Genomic DNA, 17,012 nt, shown 5'->3' with positions numbered 1-17,012 from the left:
ACATCTCACAGAGCTGTGATCAATCCATCATCCAAAACTGGAAGGAGTATGGCACAACTGCAAACCTACCAAGACATGGACGTCCACCTAAACTGACATCTCAATCAAAGAGAGCACTAATTAGAGAAGTGGTCAAGAGGCCCATGGTCACTGGAGAAAATGCAGAGATTCACAGCTCAAGTGTGAGAATCTGTCAACAAGACAACTACTAGTTACATACTCCACAAATCAGGCTTTTATGGAAGAGCGGAAAAAAGAAACCATCCCCACCATCAAAAATTGGGTTGGCAGCATCATTCTATTTGGATAATTTTCTTCAGCAGGTACAGAGCTTCTGTTCAGAGTTGACGGGATTATGGATGGAGTTAAATACAGGGCAATCTTGCTGGGAAACCTGTTAAAGGCTGTAAAAGATTTGAGAGAGGGATGTAGTTTCACCTTTCAGCAGGACAATGACCCTAAACATATTGCCAGAGCTACAATGGAATGGTTTATATTAAAGCATATTTATGTGTGTGACTGGCCCAGTCAAAGTTCAGACCCATTGAGAATCTGTGGCAGGAGTTAAAAATTGCTGTTCACAGGCGCTCTCCAACCAATCTCCCCCACACGTCCTTGTTCACCAATTACTTGAATAAAAAAAATTCTCGCCATTCCAAAGTAATCCAATTGGTGAATAAACACTCAACCACACACCCTCGTTCACCAGTTTGTTAATTAAAAATAAACCCTGGAAGTTTCAACATAATTCAATGGAGTAATATCCCAATACGCCCATCAATTCCTATGGAGCTTCGTTCTGAGAATGTTCCCTCCCAGTCAGTGACCAGCAGTGATCTATGGAGCCTCGTTCTGAGAACATTCTCAGAAAGAAGATCCATAGGAATTAATGGGTGTCAGGGGACATTGCTCCATTGGATTATGTCGGAACATCGAGGATGTTTTTATTACATCAATTGGTGAATTAGGGAGTGTGGAGAGTGTTTGTTAAAATAATCTTTTTTTCAGTTTGTTTTTTTAACTCTTTACTTACTGGTTTAATATTGGGGGTGTCCAATAGATGCCTATCAATTACTGACCCCTGGGCTTGATAACAGCTATCAATTCACAGCTAACAGCAGCCCCAAAAGTATTAACCTGATTGCCGCTGCACCAGCGCAATTGGGAAAAGCCAGGCAAAGTGCCAGAATAGGATGCAAAACTTCTGGGGTGGCTACAGGCTGCTAATTTTAGGCGGAGAAGTACCAAATAACCATGGACACTCCTAACCTGATAATACCAGCCTCCAGCTGTCTGCTTTCCCATGGCTGATTATCAAAAATACTGTGGAGCCCATCCTGTTGGTCAGGAGTAAAGTTTGGGTCAAGTCCAGGTCCCAAACTTTTAAATAAAGTCCAGCAGAACTCAACTAACCCGAACTTCTACATGTCCGCTCATCTCTAGAGAAAGCTTATATTTAGCAGTTGTTGAAACAGTCAAAAATTGTCTCCTGAGCAGAGCAATAATCTATAATATATACATACACAGTCTGGAAAGAAGGACAAGGTATTACTGGCCCATCCACAGATAACATGATCCCATTGTAGCATGGCATGGGGCATAGTCATGGCCGAGATGCAGTTCTCTTACACCCTGGCACGCTATATGAAAGACAGGGTCTTGGCTGGGTGCGTGTACTTGGGTTGTAAGGGCAGTATGCCCTTGCAGGCCGCATGGTGCAGATGGCTACAGCTCGCCTGTAACAGATATCAGATATCAAGTCATTCAAGAGAGGAGGCCACCAGTTATTTAAAAATAACATACTAGCTTTACTCGGCAGTCCTTTGATGATAACTACAGTATGTACATGAGATAGCGGGTGCACAACTTCTGTTATGTTTCAGTAGCACAGAGCAACTTCCATCACATCCTTTCCTCCCTCTCCAGGGTTGTTCCTATTTTCACAGGTCTTGCTTGGTTTAGCACAACCCAACCTAGCACCACAGTACAGTTCATAGAAACCATTCTATCTTTCCGCAGTTCCTAATTCTCCTGGTAAAGAAGTGGATATTCCAGTATTCGAACTTGAAGCTTTTTGATGCTTAGGAAACATATAGACGTATTTTCTCCAGACCCTAATTATTAAGTTACTCCATCCTTTGGTCGGTTCTTAGTCCTTATGCTGTCATTCACTGTGTTTCAGCCCATTCCTTAGGAGCACGCTTTCTCTTGCTCAGTCTCCTCACTTTGTTGCCACAAAACACCCATCTGATGCAGCTCTGCTGTGCACTCAGACCAAAATGTCTGGTCCTAGCTGCAAGCTAGGTCCTGTCGGACATCCTAACAGAAAAACAATGTCTTCCCCTGCACTCTAACCCTTTCTGTATGGGCTAGTCCAAACTGTTTAATGTAACAGCAACAGCCTGTTGCTGGGCAGAACGCAGCTTCCTCACAGTACAGTGCAACATAGTACAGTGGAACCTTGGATTAAGAGTAACTTGGTTTGAGAGCGTTTTGCAAGACAAGCAAAGCTTTTTACAAATGTGTAACTTGGTTTAAGAGCAATGCTTTGCAATAAGAGCAAATACTCACCGTGCACACTTCCGGTTCTGTCCTTTCACCACACTCTGACCCGCTCTGGAGGTAAGTTTCTGTGCATATGTACTGTATACAGTATACCATTGTACAGTATATACTATATAGCATATCTATCAATTTGCATTTGTGGATACAGTACTGTACTTTCTGCTAACCAGTACAGCACATTGCTTGTATTGTAATTGCCTGTGCAGTATTCCTACCCCACATATGGCTTTGTTCTGCCCTTATTTTGGGGAGAATATATTTAAGGGTGTGTCTTTTGTGTACTGTACTAGAATAAAGATGTCATATTTATACAGCATTTTTTCTCTCTATATTGCACCTCTTGCTCACCAACAATTCTATTGTAAGCTAACGTGCAGTTTAATCTGTTTAATATGTTTTTTTTTACTGTAATGTACAGTATTTTGTATTAGTGTACAGTAATAATTTTATATGAATACAGTACATTATTTTGTATTACTGTAATACATTTGTATAAATTCAGTAAATATTTTTGGGTTGTGGAACAAATTGTTTGCGTTTCAATTATTTCCTATGGGAAAATTTGCTTTGATATAAGAGTAACTTGGTTTAAGAGCACACTCCCGGAACCAATTATGCTCGTAATCCAAGGTTCCACTGTATATATTAAACATCGCATCACCATTGACACTACAGAATAAAGCAGGACATAATTCACATTACACTTGACATTTTACCTCGCATATCATCACAACAATATTGGTGTGTTCAGGGGGGAACACAACCACAAGTCCATGTCCTTACACCATGATTGACACAATCGCCGAAACAATAATGGCAGTCACAGCAGAACTAAGGCTATGTGCGCACGTTGCGTAAATACATGCAGTTACGCTGCGCTTTGTAGCGCAGCGTAACTGCATGCGTCCTGCGTCCCCTGCACAGTCTATGGAGATTGTGCAGGGGCCGTGCGCACGTGGCGTTTTAGAGCGCAGCGCTTTGGCTACTGCCGAAGCGCTGCGTAAAAAGAAGTGACATGTCACTTCTTTCCTGCGCTTTGCCGGCAGCTCCTGCTCTGTCTATGGCAGGAGCTGCAGGAAGAGCGCATGGAATCGGCTTCACTACGGACATTTCTGCAGCGATTTAAAGCGCACATGTGCTCTTCAGATCGCTGCAGAAATTTCTGCAGTGACTGTACGCAACGTGCGCACATAGCCTAATATGTTCAGTAGTGAACAAATCTACATGCAGATAATGAGTTGTGATAATTTATCAATGTTTATGGTTATTTATTGATAGATAGGTAGTGCTTATTGAAGGTAACAGAAATGACGTATGACATCTGAACCATGTTTCATCCTGGTGGGCAACTATGTGCAATTTTGCATTGCTCTTATCTGTTGCTGAAGATTTTTCATGCTGATCCCTTACCTACCGGTATTAGAAGATCTGTTTCCGTGTCTCAGATAGAGGAAGTTCCAGCTTCTTCATAAAACTAAAATAAAAGACAAAATAATGTAAGAACTTACAGCCCAATTCACACTTGTAACATCTGATAAGTGAATACTAAATAATTGGGTTTAGATTATTCTTACCGAATATCTAGTACTATTCCAATATTCATCACAAATAAACTAAAGGGGGCTTTACACGCTACGATATCGCTAATGCTGAGTCGTTGGGGTCACGGATTTTGTGACGCACATCCGGCCGCATTAGCGATGTTGTTGCGTGTGACACCGATGAGCGATTTTGCATCGTCGCAAAAACGTGCAAAATCGCTCATCGGTGACATGGGTTACAGCAGTAACGAAGTTGTTTGTCGTTCCTGCGGCAGCACACATCGCTCCGTGTGACACCGCAGGAACGAGGAAGCTCTCCTTACCTGCCTCCCGGCCGCTATGCGGAAGGAAGGAGGTGGGCGGGATGTTACGTCCCGCTCATCTCCGCCCCTCTGCTTCTATTGGGCGGCCGCTCAGTGACGTCGCTGTGACGCAGCAGGAACCGCCCCCTTAGAAAGGAGGCGGTTCGCCGGTCACAGCGACGTCGCCGGCCAGGTAAGTATGTGTGACGGGTCTGGGCGATGTTGTGCGGCAAGGGCAGCGATTTGCCCGTGTCGCACAACAGATGGGGGCGGCTACCCACACTAGCGATATCGGGACCGATATCGCAGTGTGTAAAGCGGCCTTTAATGCAAGGCAATGGGGAACCTGAGGATTTGTCTCTGAAATCTTCAAGAAACATGCTTGGGTTCCCCATTGACTTGTATTAGGTTCATTATTTGTGACGAATACCGGAATAGTACTAGGTGTCCGGTACGAATAATCAGAACCCAAATATTTAGTATTCGCTCATCACTACTGATAAACTATGTCATTTCTTATATATGAATGCTCGTAGATGCATTTTATAGTAAAAAAAATGATTGTAACAAAATCAGAATTAATAAGACTGCAGATTCCAAGCAACATAATTTTAAAGGAGTTAGCCCTTTCATCCATAACCGACATCTCCGGCTGTGTACTGTAAGTATTTAGATCAATAAGCTTCCTAAATAGGTTAAGAAAGCAGATTAAAGAACCTAAATAAACATTGCCTGGTATTTAACGCGACTGTTTGAGTGGCTTTTTATAACGAGAAAAAAATATCTTTATACATTTTTATTGTAGGCACCCCTTCTGTGCTTATTTTCTGTGCATAGTGCAATATAGAAAATTAGAGTTACTAACTAAAGCATGTATAGGGTACTTTACACACAACGATATCGTTAACAATATATCGTCGGGGTCATGTTGTTAGTGACGCACATCCGGCGCCGTTAGCGATATCGTTGCGTGTGACACCAAAGAGCGACGATCAACGATCGCAAAAACGTCAAAAATCGTTGATCGTTGACACATCGCTCCTTTTCATAATATCGTTGGTGGTGCATGACGCTGGTTGTTCGTCGTTCCTGTGGCATCACACATCGCTATGTGTGACACCGCAGGAACGACGAACATCTCCTTACCTGCGTCCACCGTCAATGAGGAAGGAAGGAAGTGGGCGGCATGTTCCGGCTGCTCATCTCTGCCCCTCCTCTGCTATTGGCCGGCCGCTTAGTGACGTCGCTATGACGCCGAACGCACCTTCCCTTTGAAGGAGGGATTGTTCGGTGGTCACAGCAACGTCTCTGATAAGGTATGAGCATGTGACGCTGCCATAGCGATAATGTTCGCTACGGCAGCGATCACCAAATGTCGCACGAACGACGGGGGCGGGTGCTATCGCACGCAACATTGCTAGCAATTGCTAGCGATGTCGCAGCGTGTAAAGTACCCTTAAGTCTGGAACACCAATGGTGTGAACATGGTGCAAGACTCAAAAACATAACTATACAATAGGATAAAGAGTTGCACGCTTGTCACAACATTGTGACTTGTGTGCAACTCTTTATCCTATTGTATTGGTGGTATCATGGCGCCATGTACAATTCTGTACAATTGTGCAAAATTTGAAGATAACATTTTTTCCAGCTACTTCAAAAAACCTTGTAATAGGTCAAGGCGTTACACAGCACAGTAATTCATGTTGCTTTGTTTCACAAGCTACTCGTTATCAAAGCTCACCCTCGTTATAAGGTTACATACGCTGCTCTGCTCAATAGCCAGAAACCATTACATAGAATAGATTTACAATGACATTCAGTGGAAAGAAGAAAAGTCTGGGAAGCCGCAGACTTCTTTTGTATACCCAAACAGAATTTTAATTCCCACCAACAATTCAGAAAAGCCTCTGTAAATTAATTGTCATATCACACAATCTGTTCCCGTTTATAAAACTCTATTAATCACCTGGAACATAGAGTTTAGGGACCCATACAACTTTAATATATCGGGGCCATATGCATCCAACAGTAAGGGGTACTTTGCACGTTGCGACATCGCTACTGTGATATCGTCGGGGTCAAATCGAAAGTGACGCACATCCGGCGCCAGTAACGACGTCGCAACGTGTAAAGCCTAGGAGAGAAGATGAACGAGCGTGAAACAGTCAAAAATCGCTGATCTGTGTCACGTCGTTCATTTTCATAATGTCGGTGCGTCCGCAGGTACGATGTTGTTTGTCGTTCCTGCAGCTCCACACATCGCTGTGTGAGAAGCCGCAGGACCGACAAACATCTCCTTACCTGCGCCTGCCGTCCACCGGAAATGCGAAAGGGAGAAGGTGGGCGGGATGTTTACATCCCACTCATCTCTGCCCCTCCATTTCTATTGGCTGCCTGCCGTGTGACGTCGTTGTGACACCGCATGACCCGCCCCCTTAGGAAGGAGGCGGGTCGCCGGCCAGAGCAGGTAAGTGCGTGTGAAGCTGCCGTAGTGATAATGTTCGCTACGGCAGCTATCACAAGATATCACATGCGCGATGGGGACAGGGGCTATCGTGCTCGGCATCGCTATCATCGGCTAGCGATGTCGCAGCGTGCAAAGTACCCCTAAGTTTTCCTCTGTATAAAGAGGTTAGACAGCTATATGGTACTTTTAGTTTTGGCACAAGCTCTGTCTGCAGGAAGGTAAACTGATGCGATTACATCCAGAGTGGACTCTAAAAAATTAACATTAATATTTTCAATATATACAGACCATGCGAAATGGGCACAACCAAATCAGAGAAGAACGCACTTTGAGCTGCTGCAATACTACCCTTTCCAAAATAATAGGCTAATGGCAATAAACGGGCTTTTGGGGTTGCTATTTACAGTAAGTAGTATTAGATGCCAAATAGAGGTAGAATGGAATCATCACATGCAAGAGCCAGCACATTATGTATTCTTCACACTGCAGCTTTCCATGTCATAAGCTGGCTCACGAATACAATAGACTATATATTATATACAGTATATACTGTATATACATATACACACACAATATCTCACAAAAGTGAGTAAACCCCTCACATTTCTGTAAATATTTTGTCATTTCTTTACATGAGACAACAGTGAAGATAGGACACTTTGATACAAAGCAGTCAGTGTGTATCTTGTATATCAGTGTAACTTTAGTGCCTTCTACATAACACACAGCCATTAATGTCTAAACTGCTGGTAACAAAAGTGAGTGCACCTCTAAGTGAACATGGAAAAATTGTGCCCAAATAGCCATTCCTCCCAGTGTTGTCACATTTGTCTGTCAGCGTGGAGAGATTTGTGACTGTTCTTCTATTTGAGCTTTCTCCCTACTCTGGAGACTATATTAAATGGACAGATTTCCCTTGCTGCAAGTTGTTTAATTGGAGTTCAAATGTAGCCTTCTGTGGCCACTCCCCTCCTCCTTAAAAAGGCCCATCAGCCACCACTTCCTTGCAGTGGATAGAATCTTTTCTACCGTGGAGAGAGGTAGTCTTTTGCAGCTGCTGGTACACGTTTTGACGCATGCTTGTTCTTGTTGTGGAGATGTGACGCCTGTCTGGAGCCACAGACTCAGGATCGGTGAAACAGGTGAATAGAGGCAACTGCCCACAAAGCAGGAACATGGACCTCGCAACCCTTTAACCCCTATACAGGGATTTGAAATTACGACAGGGCCCAAGTGATCGCTGCCCACGGAAGACTGCGGTCCTTAGAAGAGCAGTAGATAGAGTCAAATCCAGAAGGTAGAACAGGGACAAAAATGGTGGGCAGTGTAGTGCATAATGAAACTGCCCCAGACTGGGCAGCAAGGGGTTAACCCCAATGCTGTTTTTGTCCAGCCCCCTCTCCCGTCCAGGCCCTGCTCTTCCTGTGTTTGGGAGGGGAGTCCGTCCTGGCCCCTCCCGAATTCCCAATCCCACCTATAGGGTGTAATTTCTACCTATATATTGGGGTCTGGGCCAGTGTCCGGCCTCTTCCCCTGGTATCCCTCCCAGGATCCGGAGCAGCTCTCCCTCCCTCCCTATTGTTAATGCTTGTTTTTTACTTGTTTTTCTTTTTTGGTAACAGTTTCTAAATGTTTGTACAGTGAAGTCACAGCAGCATGTGTCAACAGCATTCTGGTGAGAGAGCGGAAGTCCTTGGTCCTGTGGTAGAGTGTCCCTTCTCACCTGGAGTCAAGTTATGTTTTACAAGTTCTAAAGAGTTTGGAAAAAGTTTATAAAATATGTTTTACAAGTTTTAATGAGTTTGGAAAAGTTCGTAAAATAATAATATATCAGTAAAGCTGTGACCGATATCTGCCAACAAAATGGTGTCTGTCTTTATTTCATTAGGACGGGCCTTTATTTGGATGCAATGGTTCTTTGTTTTTGTCTGTGCAGTCTTGTCAGGCGGGAGAGTGGTCAGATATCAGGCTAAAGGCCGGTTTACACGCTACGACATCGCTAATGCGATGTCGTTGGGGGTCACGGAATTTGTGAAGCACATCCAGCCGCTTTAGCTATGTCGTTGTGTGTGACACCTATGAGCGATTTTGAATCGTCGCAAAAATGTTCAAAATCGCTCATCGGTGACATGGGAGTCCATTCTCAAATATCGCTGCTGCAGCATGTACGATGTAGTTCGTCGCTCCTGCGGCAGCACACATCGCTCCGTGTGACGCCGCAGGAACGAGGAACCTCTCCTTACCTGCCGCCGCCCGCAATGCGGAAGGAAGGAGGTGGGTGGGATGTTACGTCCCGCTCATCTTCGCCCCTCCACTTTGATTGGGTGGCCACTTAGTGACGTCGCTGTGACGCTGCACGGACCGCCCCCTTAGAAAGGAGGCGTTTCGCCGGTCACAGCGACGTCGCAGAGCAGGTAAGTAGTGTGACGGGTCCGGGCGTTGTTGTGTGCCACAGGCAGCGATTTGCCCGTGTCGCACAACCGATGGGGGCGGGAACCCACGCTAGCGATATCGGTACCGATATCGCAGCATGTAAAGTGGCCTTAAGGGTCAAAACCGGAACTAGCAGTGAAGTACAGGAACGGCAGGCAGAAGAGTGGTCAGGTGGTCAAGCTAAGGTCAATATGCGGGAATACAAACAAACAGCAAGGAACCAGAGTCTAGCAGGGAATTACAGGACTATATCTGGCACCTGCCAGCAGAAGGGAGAAAGTATAAGAGAGGTGTGGTGCCTTCCCATTGGCCCCAGCTGAAAGGTAGCTACTCCAGCCGGAAGGCACACACCACCACAGTCATTCAGTGGCACTGCAGGTCCTAGTGAAACCCAGCCTAACAGATGAGCGGAGCCTGCACCCAGCAGAGCCACTGTACGCTCTCTTGTACCCAGCGCCGCCCACAGTGGTGACGCGGCGGCGTCTGGTGATTGAAGCAGAAGTTGACTCCAGTGGAGACGTGACAGGACATACCCTTTGTCCTGTATTTTCTTCCCTGCTTTGGATTGTTCCCCCTCACCAATGGTTGTTTTTGGGTTTATATATATACTAGAAGGTGGCCCGATTCTACGCATCGGGTATTCTAGAATTTACGTATTGTGTAGTTAATGTATGATTTTTGTTTTATATAAATATATATAGATGTTGTTGTGTGTAGTTGCCAGTGTTTGTGTAGGGCGCTGTAAATGTTCTGTGTGTTGTCTGGGTGTGGGGGTGTGTGAGAGCGGTGTTATATGTGTGTTGTGTTGTGTGTGTTGCGTTGTTTATGGAGCGCTGTGTGTCTGCAGCGTTCTGTGTGTGTGGTGCTGTGTGTGTTGCACGGTTTGTGTGGGTGTGGAGTGCGTGTGTGTTTTGGGGGGAGGTATGTTTTGTGCAGTATGTGTGTTGCGCGGTATGTGGGTAGATTTATGTATTCCGCGGTGTTTGTGTGTTGGGTGTGTGCGGCGTTGTCTGTGTGTGTGTGTGAGTGTCTGTGTAGGGCGGTGTTTGTGGTTCCCAGTGTGTGTGTGGTGTGCTGTGCGGGTGTGGCGGTGTGTGTGTGTGTGTGTTTTGGGGGGAGGTGTGCACCCCTCATTGTGCTCCATCCCCCATCCCGCGCACCCCCCATCATGCTTCATCCCCCATGCTGCGCACCCCCATCGTGCTTCATCCCCCATGCTGCGCACCCCCCATCGTGCTCCATCCCCCATGCTGCGCACCCCCTATTGTACTCCATCCCCCATGCTGCGCACCCCCCATCGTGCTCCATCCCCCATGCTGCGTACCCCCATCGTTCTCCATCCGAGATGCTGCGCACCCCCCATCGTGCTCCATCCCCCATGCTGTGCACCCCCCTCATGCTCCATCTCCCATGCTGCGCACCCCCGATCGTGCTCCATCCTCCATGCTGCACACCCCCCATCGTGCTCCATCCTCCATGCTGCACATCCCCCATCGTGCTACATCTCCCATGCTGCGCACCCCCATCGTGCTCCATCCTCCATGCTGCGCATCCCCCATCGTGCTCCATCCTCCATGCTGCACACCCCCCATCGTGCTCCATCCTCCATGCTGCACACCCCCCATCGTGCTCCATCCCCCATGCTGCACACCCCCTCCATCGTGCTCCATCCTCCATGCAGCAGACCCCCCATCGTGCTCCATCCTCCATGCTGCACACCACCCATCGTGCTCCATCCTCCATGCTGCACACCCTCCATCGTGCTCCATCCCCCATGCTGCACACCCCCCATTGTGCTCCATCCTCCATACTGCGCACCCCCCATCGTGCTCCATCCTCCATGCTGCGCACCCCCGATCGTGCTCCATCCTCCATGCTGCACACCCCCCATCGTGCTCCATCCTCCATGCTGCACATCCCCCATCGTGTTACATCTCCCATGCTGCGCACCCCCCATCGTGCTCCATCCTCCATGCTGCACACCCCCCATCGTGCTCCATCCTCCATGCTGCACACCCCCCATCGTGCTCCATCCCCCATGCTGGGGCCGCCGGGGGCGGGTCCGAGCGTGGCAACGTGTGCCGGGGGCGGGGCTGAGCGGGTGAGGCGTCAGCGTATGCCGGCTCCCTGCACATGTGTACCGGGAGCCGGTGTACGCTGGTAACCATGATACACATCGGGTAACTAAGGGAAGCGCTTCCTATAGTTACGCGATGTGTATCATGGTTACCAGTGTACACCGGCTCCGTCACGATCCCAGCATCGCAAGGTTATGTCCGCCGGGGGCGGGGCCGAGTATGGCGGGGGCGAGCGGGCGAGGCGTCAGCGTATGCCGGCTGCCTGCACATGTGTACCGGGAGCTAATGTACGCTGGAGCGGGCGATGCGTGCGGAGGGCCGGGGCGAGCGGCTAATCCATGCGGGGGGCGAATGGATGTACTCTACATGGCTGGTTCCCACCATGAAGCATTGAGGAGGAGGTGTGATGGTGTGGGGGTGCTTTGCTGCTGACACTGTTGGGGATTTATTCAAAATTGAAGGCATACAGAACCAGCATGCCTACCACAGCATCTTGCAGCGGCGTGTTATTCCATCCGGTTTGCGTTTAGTTGGACCATCATTTATTTTTCAACAGGACAATGACCCCAAACACACCTCCAGGCTGTGTAAGGGCTATTTGACTAAGAAGGAGAGTGATGGGTGCTACGCCAGATGACCTGGTCTCCACAGTCATCAGACCTGAACCCAATCAAGATGGTTTGGGGTGAGCTGGACCGCAGAGTGAAGGCAAAAGGGCCAACAAGTGCTAAGCATCTCTGGGAACTCCTTCAAGACTGTTGGAAAACCATTTCCGGTGACTACCTCTTGAAGCTCATCAAGAGAATGCCAAGAGTGTGCAAAGCAGTAATCAAAGCAAAAGGTGGCTACTTTGAAGAACCTAGAATATAAGACATATTTTCAGTTGTTTCACACTTTTTTTAAGTATTTCATTCCACATGTTTTAATTTATAGTTTTGATGTCTTCAATGTGAATCTAGATTTTTCAGAGTCTTGAAAATAAAGAAAACTCTTTGAATGTGAAAGTGTGTCCAAACTTTTGGTCTGCACTGTATATATATATAATCTGTATATGCCAGTTGTTTGGACAGAAGGCAAAGAATATTGCATGAGAGACACTTATCAGTGAAAACATGAATCACCAGGTAAGACCTCTTTACCACGTCTGTGGAAAACAGACACGTTTTTCATGGATGTGTTGACGGTGCATATGGCCCTCCGTGTGCCGTGACAGCACACTGAGAGCAGGAACTTTTTAGTCATCTGTGCCGGAGCTGCTGTCCATGGTGCTGCTGTCTCTGGCACTGCTCCAGCTTCCGGGTCTGCACTGCAGTGAATATGCATGAGCATAATGAGTGGACCCGGAAGCAGGTGACAGCAGTGCTGAAGACAGCAGCACTAGAGACAGATGAGTAAAGAAAATAATTTTATTTCAAAGACACATGTTTTCTCTGGTACATGTCACTCGGATCACATCATTGTGTGACATCAGTGCTGCCGGAGAAAAACAGACTTGTCTCCGTGCGGAACACAGGGACAAGCGTATGCTCCACACAGACACACTGTCCTTGTGAAAACACTGATGTGTGCGCAGACCAATTGATTTTAATGGATTTGCATATGTCCGTGTCTCCGGTATGCATAAACGGACGTAATACGTACCGGAATCACTGTCATGTGAAGGAAGCCAAAGAAAGATGATTGCCAATGAATGGAAAGGAGATCTTTGCTTATGGAGCTTGATTAACCACAAGAACCTACACATTTGGTTAGTTTCCCATCTGGGAAATAGTTTTTACCATATACAGTGGTACCCCTCTTAACGAGAATTTCGCTTAACAAGCAAAACTTTCTGTAAATTTGTAACTCGGTTTACGAGCAAGCTTTGCTGTACGAGCGAAATTCTCACCGCACACACTTCCGGTTTCGTCCATCCACCGCGATCTGACCCGCACTTGCAGTCCACACAAACACACACATGTACTCACAAACACACACAAACACACACGCATGTATGCTTTATGTCACAGACGGACACACACATCTTGTACTGTGCAGTATAAATATTTGAAGCGACTCTTGTATGTGTAAGTCTATCATGGGAAACTCTGTCCTACTGAACTAAGAATTACCCAGCACAATATCGTTAATTAATGGATCCTTCGAAATACAAGGGGATCATAAATACTTTACAAAAGTATCTAGTATACTTAAAAAAAAAAAAGGTATTTTTTGGAGTTAGTTATTTCTAATGGCAGACCAGGGACTAAAATTTCCAGGAATTTCCAGAAACCCGGGGTCTGTCTCTGGAAGTTAGGGAAACTTGGCAGCCACGATAAAGGATTCAGTCTTGTATCCTCTGTCCGGGGTTTCTCTTCTGAGATGCTGAAATGCAGGCTTGAGTAGGAGTATTTTCCAGAACAGGAAATGAAATGGTCACTCAATGAAAAAAAGCCATCCATTTGCCTGGGTGTGAATTGCCGGTGAATATATCGAGCTTTTAGATGCACTTATGGAGAAGCTTCTGTTTCACGAATAGATAGCCCCTATGATTACTTTAAGCCTGATTAGGATATAGGCAATTTAGCAAGGAACAAGGTAACGTAGTTAGCATTCATCCACCTCTCCTGCACAGCCATTTGATCTCCCTCAAGGTCACTTTCTTGGTAACTTGATGAGCATTACATCATCCCATACAACCGGACGGTTATATCACCGATCGATCAGGAGGACTGCAGTACGGAGCATCCCTTTGTACTTCAGAATCGGGTTACATCTCTACAGGCGCATTCAGCATTAAAGGCCGCTTTTCACATTAAAAGGCCTGGTGAATCCTCTCAGAACAAAATCCTCCATTATTATTTGTTGCTCTATTCTGTGGAAAATGATGCAGTATATCGCATAAAAACTGATCTTACCCTGAGATAAAACACAAAAGTATAGGCAGCGTTCACAGTCACCGCATCCTACGGCTATAGCTCACCACTGAATGGCGCTGGCAAGTAACAGACGAAAATCGGGGGAAAACTTAAGGCTATGTGCGCACTAGAAATGTGAAGTTTCTCAAGAAAATTTCTTGAGAAACTTCTGGGAGTGAAAGATTTCCGGACCTCCGGGAAAAATCCGCACCAAATCCGCATGCGGATTTGCCGCGGATTAGCCGCGGATTAGCCGCGGAATTACCGCAGAATTGCCGCGATTTGCCCGCGGGTGGTTCCCTGCGGATTTTTGCAGGCTGTACTGCCGAAATCCGCAGGGTACCTGCGGAAATAATGGACATGTTCATTTTCTCAAGAAAGTTTCTCGAGAAATTCTTCTCAAGGAAATTTCTTGAGAAAAATCCGCAGTGTGCGCACAGCTATTTTTTTTTACCATAGAATTTGCTGGGAAATGTCTGCACAAAGATTGCAGACATTTCTCAAGAAATTTCCGCAGCAAATCCGCGGGTAAATCCGCGGGTAAAACGCACTAGTGCGCACATAGCCTAAGGCCGTCTGGTGTGATAAAAGTAGGCTATCAAATATAGCAAATGAAACAAAGGGGGAAAAATGGTGAAAAAATTAATCATCACTAATAGGATAAGCAGTGGAACTTTGCCCTCTAGAGTTATGGCATTGTCTCCCCACATCTCAGTCTGAATATTCAGTATTAGGCCTCGCTCACACTTTATCAGTGCAATCTGATAAAAAAAAAAATCATATTCCACTCACACCAGTGTTATTCCAAGAGTCAGTTCTGATGTGCAAATTTTTGTTTCTCACTTGTATCCGGCCTGAGGAGAGAAAATTATCACATGGTGCATATGGTGGGGTAAAACGCCCGAGACTCACCAAGGCAAGACTATGGGTGTGGGGGAAAAAACGGACGGCATGCAAACCATCTGCATGCTGTCCAATTGTCCAACTTTTATGGAGACACTAGCATTCTGTAGCATAGAACACTATATGGTCCTGTAAATGACTGTACAGTAATAGTTGCTGTGAAATAACCGCATTGTATACAGATGTCATACGAATGCTAGGTGAGAGAAAAAAAAAAAAAAATCGCACCCTCGCATGACACGGAATACCAAACTGATTTCACTTGAACTATTTTTCAGGATGAGAATGATACCGTATATATATATATATATATATATATATATATATATATATATATATATAAATATAATCTGAGTGAACCCTTAGCTTGAGTTCACATGTCCTGTAATCATCCGTTAGAACGGATCCTGCAGAGATCCATTGGCAAAATGATTTCTGTCGGATGTTTTTTAACATGGGAGTCTATGGAGAACAGATCCGTAAACGGATTGCTATATACGGTATCTTCCATTTGAAATGGATCCTTTAAGAAAAAAAACGTTCTCCATATACTCCCATGTTAAAAAAATGTATCCGGCAGAAATCAGTTATTTAACAACGGACAAAAAAGTTGTGTTTGCAGAAGTTTTTTCCCCAATGGATCTCTGCAGGATCCGTTCTAACCGTTTTTGATGAGTTTTATGCAACTTAAAAGCTACTTTTTACAGTACCAGCAAAAGCTACAAGATTTCAGAAATCTAATGCATACGATTGTTTTTTTTCCTAACTCAAATGGAAAAAAAGTGTTTTTTGTAAAGAAGTAGAATGTCTGAGATCCCTAAAGTTACACTGAGGTAACTGGTAGTTTATGGTTAAATAGGTTTGAAGGAGGGGGATCCATGATTTACTAAAGTATTGTCCCGTTGCGAGTTACAATGGATACGACACAATGGCCAGACTGTTTAGTCTATTCGTTCATCATGATAACAACTGGAGATTTCTGAGATAATTCCCATTCCTTAAATGTATGTAATGTTTTGTACATTGTTTTTCTAGTTTAGGATGGTAATAGATGACAATTTACCAAAAAGTAAAGTCTGCACAATACACAGACCTGCACCTTAGTGATGTGTCACTTACTGGGCTGCTTAGTGTCATTTTGATAAAATCAGTGTTTAATCAGCAGGAGATTATCATTAGAGGACTATTTGGTCTGCTGCAGGTAGTCCAGCATATTCATGAGCTCATTATAATCCTGCTCTACATTCAAATAACTGCTAGATCTGCAGCAGAGAAAACATTTCATCATTAGAGGACTACTTGGCGTAGTTTTGATAAAATCACTGATTAATCAGTAGTAGATTATCATTAGAGGGCTACTTGGCCTGCTGCCAGGTAGTCCAGCATATTCACAAGCTCTGCATACTGGCTAGATCTGCAGTAGAGAAAACATTGATTTTATCAAAATGACAGCAAACAGCTCAGTAAGTGACACATCGCTGGAATCAGGCTCTCTGTCTCTACATTATGTGGCTCTTAAATGGAGTAGCAAAAACCTGGTGACAGATTTCCTTTAAAGGGGTTGAGGGTTGTCCCCTTTCAGAATATCTTGGTCCTTGGGTGAAGTTTGTTATAAAAGAAAAAAAAAAGAGGCTCTATTCACCGCTGAGTCACTGCCGCTGCCCCCAGCTGTGGCGCTGACATCAGGTCAACAGCACAGCAGCCAGTTAGTGAGCTCATCGGCGGAACCTCACACTCAGAGACATGAAACTCCCTGATTGGCTGCTGACACCATCATTGCCAATATTGGATAGTGGGAGCAGTAGCAGAGACTAAGCACTGGA

The 17,012-nt window shown here is 45.6% G+C and overlaps 1 protein-coding gene across 3 annotated transcripts in view; it reads right to left on the bottom strand.

Annotated features, from left to right (window-relative positions):
* The window catches only part of ATXN1 (ataxin 1), a 447,406-nt gene that overhangs the window by 130,529 nt on the left and 299,865 nt on the right, over positions 1 to 17,012 (bottom strand). For all 3 annotated transcript variants that reach the window (XM_075314725.1, XM_075314727.1, XM_075314726.1), the window contains exon 4: positions 3,980 to 4,039. The gene's annotated coding sequence lies outside the window, so the exon portion shown is untranslated. The remainder of the gene's footprint in view (positions 1 to 3,979; positions 4,040 to 17,012) is intronic.

This window comes from Anomaloglossus baeobatrachus, chromosome 6 (assembly GCF_048569485.1).
Source record: "Anomaloglossus baeobatrachus isolate aAnoBae1 chromosome 6, aAnoBae1.hap1, whole genome shotgun sequence".
NCBI classification, from domain to species: Eukaryota; Metazoa; Chordata; class Amphibia; order Anura; family Aromobatidae; genus Anomaloglossus; species Anomaloglossus baeobatrachus.
The sequence above is the reverse complement of the archived record's forward strand: the minus strand, read 5'-3'. Positions and strand labels throughout refer to the sequence as shown.